This window comes from Nicotiana tomentosiformis, chromosome 6, assembly GCF_000390325.3.
Source record: "Nicotiana tomentosiformis chromosome 6, ASM39032v3, whole genome shotgun sequence".
Taxonomy (NCBI): domain Eukaryota; kingdom Viridiplantae; phylum Streptophyta; class Magnoliopsida; order Solanales; family Solanaceae; genus Nicotiana; species Nicotiana tomentosiformis.
In genome coordinates, this window is record NC_090817.1 from 10,490,643 (window position 1) to 10,498,212 (window position 7,570).

Sequence of the window (7,570 nt, forward strand, 5' to 3'; positions counted from 1 at the left end):
AAGCCGACTAGATTACATGTTTTTGAGTTGTAAATTGGGGGTTTGAACTTAGGGATTTGAAAATAAGATTTGAAGATTTGGAGGTCGAGTTGGGGTCAGATTTTGATAAAATTGGTATGGGTAGACTCGTGGTTGAATGGACTTCCGGATTTTATAACTTTTGTAGGGTTCCGAGACGTGGGCCCCACGGGTAATTTTTGAGCTAAAATTCGGATTTTTATGAAAAATTATATTTTTCATATAGAATTAATTCCAATAAATTTTATTGACTGAAACAAATTATTTGTGACTAGATTCGAGGCATTTGGAGGCTGATTTGCGAGGCAAAGGCATAACAGAGTAAATAATTTCACGCTCTGAGGTAAGTAACAGTTTTAAATCTGGTCTTGAGGGTATGAAACCCTGGAATTTTGTGTCATATGATTATTTTGGAGGTGACGCACATGCTAGGTGACATGCGTGTGGGCGTGCACCGAGGGGATTGTGACTTGGTCCGTCCCGTGAAACTGTAAAGTTGAATTATTTGTTGTTAGCTATATGCTCTCTATGTATTGAAGAAATTTGATTGTAAATAATGTTAGAAATCATGCTTAGGCTATGTTATAGTAATGTTTGGACCCGTAGAGGTCGCGTATTTGTTAAATTATTTGCTAATTGTTGTCTTGTACTTAGTCATGATTTTTCTTGCGTATTATACCTCAGTCTTTCTGGATATTTGTTGATACACTATGTTATCTTTGTTTGGGATGATCTTTGTGATTTCTGGGAGCCGAGAGACTAGAGAGGTTGTGGACTGAGTAAGGCCGAGGGCCTGTCAGTGAGGTAAGGATATTATGGCACGTGAGTTGTCCATGTAGAGGATATTATAGCACGTGAGGTGTCCATGCAGATTATGGCGCTTGGGCTGTAGGAGCCCCTCCGGAGTCTATACACCCCCAGTGAGCGCATGTACGCATTGAGTGTGAGCGCTGAGGGATGAGAGCTGAGTGATGAGTTGAGTGACTGTTGCCTGAGAGGCTGTACTTACTTTGCATTTGTTATTGCATTTGATTGCTATCTATCATTGTTGTGAAATCTCTGAAAGATTTTATAACTAGATTACATGAAATTGAACTGTATAAAATTGATTTGACTTAAACTGCCGGATTTGAAAGCATGTCTATTCTTTGCTGAAATTACTGAAAGTAAACTGTAACTGTGTAGCTCGTCATTATCTTCAGTTCCTTAGTTATTATTGTTACTTGCTGAGTTGGTTATACTCATACTACAGCCTGCACTTGGTGTGCAGATCCAGGTGTTCCCGGACATAACTGGTGTTGATCATTTCACGCAGTTGATTTTCAGGAGATTCAGAGGTAGCTGCCGTATTTCGTAGACCTTGTCTTTCTTTCCCTATCTTCTTGTTTACTGTATTTGGTCTTAGACTATTATAGACCATATTTTCCAGATTTGTATTCATATTAGATGCTCATGTACTCAGTGACACCAGGTTTTGGGGAGTGTTCATGTTAGCATTTGTGGGATTTTGTATTGTGTTAAATTATTATATTTTCAAACTTAAGAGAAATTATGGTTTATCGATATTGTCGGCTTGCCTAGTATCGAGATAGGCGCCATCACGACAGGTTGGTATATTGGGTCGTGACAAGTTGGTATCAGAGCTCAGGTTACATAGGTCTCACACGAGTTATGAGAAGGTTTAGTAGAATCTTGCAGATCGGTACAGAGACGCCTGTACTTATCTTCGAGAGGATGCGGAATCCTTAGGAAAATTTCACTTTTTTGTATTTTGTCGTGCAAATTTGTTGATTCGGGAAACTAAATTTTTGCTATTTTATTCTCTCACAGATGGTGAGGAAACGTACTATCAAATCGGACGGTCAGCCACCAGTGCCACCAGTTAGGGCCGCTAGAGGCTGGGGCCGTGGTAAAGGCCGGGGACGAGGTAGAGGTCGAGGTGTAGCTTGTACCACAGTTGGACCAACACCTGTAGTACCACCAGTTACTCCAGCTTAGGTGCAGATTCCAGATATAGCTGAGCCAACAGGATCAGCTCAGGTACCAGCTATGCCCATTGATATTCCAGGCGTTCAGGAGACTTTGGCCCAAATATTGGCAGCTTGCACTGGTCTTGCTCAGGTGGTTTCGGCTCAAACCACACCTGCCGCTTCTCAGGCCGGGGGAGGTAATCATACCCCCGTTTCTCTTACTTCAGATCAGGTAGTATAGGGACTTCAGATATCGGGGGCACTACCAGCCCAGCTGGTTGCAACTGTTCAGGCCCCAGTAGTTCCTGTTATGGCAGATGATGAGCCGAGGAAACTTGAGAGATTTGAGAGGCTTCGACCTCCACCATTTAGCGGTACCGAGTCAAAGGATGCCAGGGTTTTCTGGATAAATGTTAGTGGATGCTTCGGAAAACGGGTATTCTAGAGACCAGTAGGGTCTCATTCACTACTTTTCAGTTTTCTGGGGCTGCTTTCAGATGGTGGGAGTGTTACGAGAGGTGTAGGCCGGTCGGTGCAGCACCCCTTACCTAGCAGTAGTTCTCCGGTCTATTCCTGGAGAAGTTCGTGCATCAGTCCCGCAGAGAGGAGCTGCACATGCAGTTTGAGCAGCTTCGTCAGGGTGATATGTTCGTGACACAATATGAGATGAGATTTTTAGAATTGGCCTGTCATGCTATCTGGTTGATTCCCACAGACAGGGAAAGGATCAGGAGATTCATAGATGGCCTCACTTTTCAGTTGCGATTACTCATGACTAGAGAGAGAGTGTCTGGTGAAACTTTCGACGAGGTTGTCGACATTGCTCGTTAGATCGAGATGGTTCGTAGCCAGGAGCGGGTTGAGAGGGAGGCTAAGAGGCCTCGTGGTTCCGATGATTTCAGCAGTGTTCCTTTAGGGGGTCAGTTTTACCGCGGTAAGGGCCGTTCTTATAGACACACTCAAGTGGGTCGTCCAGCTCATCGTGGTGCATTATCTAGCCACAGTTCTTACAGTGCTCACTCAGGCCAGTCTTCATTCAGTGCACTACCAACGCAGAGTTCTCATCATGCCTCGTCTGCTCAGGCTTCTACAGGTACTTCTTCGGGTTATCAGGAGTAGCAGTTCCGTCAAAGAAGTGGTTGTTTCAAGTGCAGAGAATTGGGTCATTTCAAGAGAGATTGTCCTAGGCTGTTGAGTGGGGATCCACAGTAGAGTTCTCGACCAACGGCACCAGCTACAACAGTTACATCACCCGCCCAACCACCTCGGGGTGGGGGTTAGGCAGCTAGGGGTCACCCAAGAGGGGGAGGCCGATCAGGTGGCGGGCAAGCTCGATTCTATACTTTTCCTGCCAGGCCAGATGCTGTTGCCTCAGACGCAGTGATCACATGTATTATTTTAGTATGCTACAGGGAGGCTTTTATATTATTTGACCTTGGTTCCACTTATTCATATGTATCATCGTATTTTGCTAATTACCTGGATATGCCCTGTGAGTCCTTAGTTTCACCTGTTTGTGTATCTACATCAACAACAACAACAACAATCCAGTAAAATCCCACTAATGGGGTCTGGGGAGGGTAGTGTGTACGCAGACCTTACCCCTACCCCGAAGGAGTAGAGAGGTTGTTTCCGAAAGACCCTCGGCTAAAAAAAAAAGAAGGCAAAATGACAAAATGACAAAAAGGAAACAATATTAGTATCACAACAACAATCATAGGATAAATAGGAATACCATGAAATCCAGAAGAAAGATGCAAAGCAAAGGGAGACAATATTAGTAAATATTAGTATCACCATAACAATCATAAGAAAAATAGGAACACCATGAAATCTAGAAGAAAGATGCAAAGCAAAAGCGATAGCTAGTAAATAGGACATGCACTGAAAAGCGAAATAGTAAGCCACAACATTGCCAATAGCTATCTTAGACAAAAACCCTACATGGCTAGTCCCACAATGGTACGAAGTTAGGCACGACTCAACTACCTCCTAACCTACAACCCTGATACTCGACCTCCACATCCTACATCGGTAAGCGATATTATTACTGTGGACCGTGTGTATCGGTTGTGTGTGGTGACTATTGGGAAATTGGAGACTAAAGTTGATCTCTTATTACTTAGTATGGTTGATTTCGCTGTAATCCTAGGTATGGATTGGTTGTCTCCATGTCATGCTATTTTGGACTGTCACACAAAAATCGTGACGTTGACGATGCCGGGGTGGCCAAAGGTTGAATGGAGAGGTTCTCTAGATTTTGTTCCTAGTAGGGTAATTTTTTATTTGAAGGCCCAACGTATGGTTGAAAAGGGATGTCTGCCATATTTGGCCTTTGTGAGAGATGTTGATATTGATACTCTTATTATTGATTCAGTACCGGTAGTGCGAGACTTTTTGGATGTATTTACTGCAGACCTGCCAGGTATGCCACCCGACAGGGATATTGATTTCGGTATTGACTTGGTGCAGGGCACTCAGCCTATTTCTATTCCTCCGTATCGTATGGCACCAGTTGAGTTAAAAAAATTGAAAGAGAAACTTCAGGAACTTCTTGAAAAGGGGTTTATTAGGCCTAGTGTGTCACCTTGGGATGTACCAGTTCTGTTTGTGAAAAGGAAAGATGGTACTATGCGGATGTGCATTGACTATAAGTAGTTGAACAAAGTGACGATCAAGAATAAATATCCTTTGCCCCGTATTGATGACTTATTTGACCAGCTTCAGGGAGCGAGGGTGTTCTCAATAATTGATTTGAGATCTGGGTATCACTAGTTGAAAATTTGGGATTTAGATATTCTGAAGATGGCATTAAGAACTCGTTATGGCCACTATAAATTTCTTGTGATGTCTTTTGGGCTAACCAATGCCCCAACAACATTTATGCATTTGATGAATAGTGTATTTTAGCCATATCTTGATTTATTTATTTTAATATTTATTGATGATATTCTGGTGTTCTCACGTAGCCAGGAGGAGCATGCACAACACTTAGGTATTGTATTACAAAGGCTGAGATATGAGAAACTTTATGCCAAATTCTCTAAGTGTGAGTTCTGGCTTAGTTCAGTGGCATTCTTGGGACATATAGTGTCCAGTGAAGGAATTAAGGTGGATCCGAAGAAACTAGAGGCTGTTCAGAATTGGCTCAAACCATCCTCAGTCACCGAGATTCAGAGTTTTCTCGGCTTGGCCGGTTATTATCGTCATTTCATAGAGGGTTTCTCGTCTATTGCATCACCTATGACTAAATTGACCAGAAAGGTGCTCCTTTCAGGTGGTCGGATGAATGTGAAGAGAACTTTCTGAAGCTCAGGACAACTTTGACTATAACTCCAGTATTGGTATTGCCTACAGGTTCAGAGTCTTATACTGTGTTTTGTGATGCGTCACGTATTGGTCGTGGCGCAGTGCTGATGCAAGACGGTAGGGTGATTGCCTATGCGTCCAGACAGTTAAAGGTACATGAGAAACATTATCCAGTCCACGATCTTGAGTTAGCAACTATTGTTCATGCCTTGAAAATTTGGCGGCATTACTTGTACGGTGTCCAGTGTGAGATATATACCGATCATCGGAGTCTACAATACTTATTTAAACAGAAAGATCTTAACTTGCGGCAGCGAAGGTGGTTAGAGTTGCTTAAGGATTATGATATCATCATTCTCTATCATCCCGGAAAGGCCAATGTGGTGGCCGATGCCTTGAGTCGTAAGGCGGAGAGTTTGGGCAGCCTAGCATACTTACCGGTAGCAGAGAGGCCTTTAGCCTTGGATGTTCAGGCCTTGACTAATCAGTTTGTTAGATTGGATGTTTCCGAGCCAAATCGAGTTTTGGCCTGTGTGGTTTCTTGGTCTTCTTTATATGATCGCATCAGAGAGCGCCGGTATGATGATCCACATCCGCTTGTCCTTAAGGACACGGTTCAGCACAGTGATGCCAAGGAAGTCACTATTGGAGATGACAGTGTATTACAGATGCAGGGCAAGCTATGTGTGCCTAATGTAGATGGTTTGTGTGAGCTGATTCTCTAGGAAGCTCACAGTTTGCGGTACTCTATTCATCCAGGCACTGCGAAGATGTATCAAGATTTGAGGTAACACTATTGGTGGAGGCGGATGAAAAAAGATATAGTTGGGTTTGTATCTCGGTGTTTAAATTGTCAACAGGTAAAGTACGAGCATCAAAGACCGAGCGGATTGCTACAGAGACTTGAAATTTCGGAGTGAAAGTGAGAGCGTATTACCATGGACTTCGTAGTTGGACTCCCACGTACTTTGAGAAAGTTTGATGCTGTTAGGGTGATAGTAGATCGGTTGACCAAATCTGCGCATTTTATTCCAGTCGATACTAATTATTCTTCGGAGCGGTTGGCTGGGATTTATATTCGCGAGATTGTTCGCCTACATGGTGTGCCGGTGTCCATTATTTCAGATCGGGGTACGCAGTTTACCTCATAGTTTTGGAGGGTAGTGCAGCGAGAGTTGGGCACATAGGTTCAGTTGAGTACAACATTTCACCCTCAGATGGACGGACAGTCCAAGCGCACTATTCAGATATTGGAGGATATGCTATGCGCTTGTGTAATTGATTTTGGGGGTTCTTGGGATCAATTTCTGACACTCGCGGAGTTTGCTTACAATAATAGCTACCAGTCAGGCATTCAGATGGCTCCGTATGAAGCTTTGTATGGGAGACGGTGCCAATCTCCGGTGGGTTGATTTGAGACGGGTGAGGCTAGGCTATTGCGTACTAACTTGGTTCAGGATGCTTTAGAGAAGGTCAAAGTGATTCAGGAACGACTTCGCACGACACAGTCTAGACAGAAGAGTTATGCCGACAGGAAGGTTCGTGATGTTGTTCACATGTTGAGGGAGAAGGTTCTGCTCAAGATTTCACCCATGCAGGGTGTGTTGAGGTTCGAGAAGAAGGGAAAGTTGAGCCCTCGGTATATTGGGCCTTTTATGATACTTAAGAAAATTGGAGAGGTGGCTTATGAAATTGCTTTGCCACCTAGTCTATCAGGTGTTCATCCAGTGTTCCATGTATCCATGCTCCGAAAGTATGTCGGGGATCCGTCCCATATTCTGGATTTCAGTACAGTACAACTGGACAATAATTTGACTTATGACATGGAACCAATGGCTATTTTCGACCGACAAGTTAGAAAGCTGTGGTCAAAGAGCATAGCATCAGTGAAGGTGCAATGGAGAGGCCAGCCAGCTGGAGAAGCTACTTGGGAGATTGAGCAAGAGATGTGGAGCAAATATCCACACTTATTTGAGACTCCAGGTATTGTTCTAAACCCGTTCGAGGACAAATGTTTGTTTAAGAGGGGGAGAATGTAACGACCCGGCCGGTCGTTTTGATTATTATAACCCCGTTCCCCCATTTACTGCTCAATTTATGCTTTATATTTGTTTTATGACTTACCGGGTTAGTTAGTTCGGGTCCGGAAGGAATTCAGAGTGAAATGAGATACTTAGTCTCATAATTAAATATTTAAGTTAGAATAGTGGACCGGATATGGACCTATGTGTAAACAACCTCGGATTTGAATTTTGATGATTTCAATAGCTCCG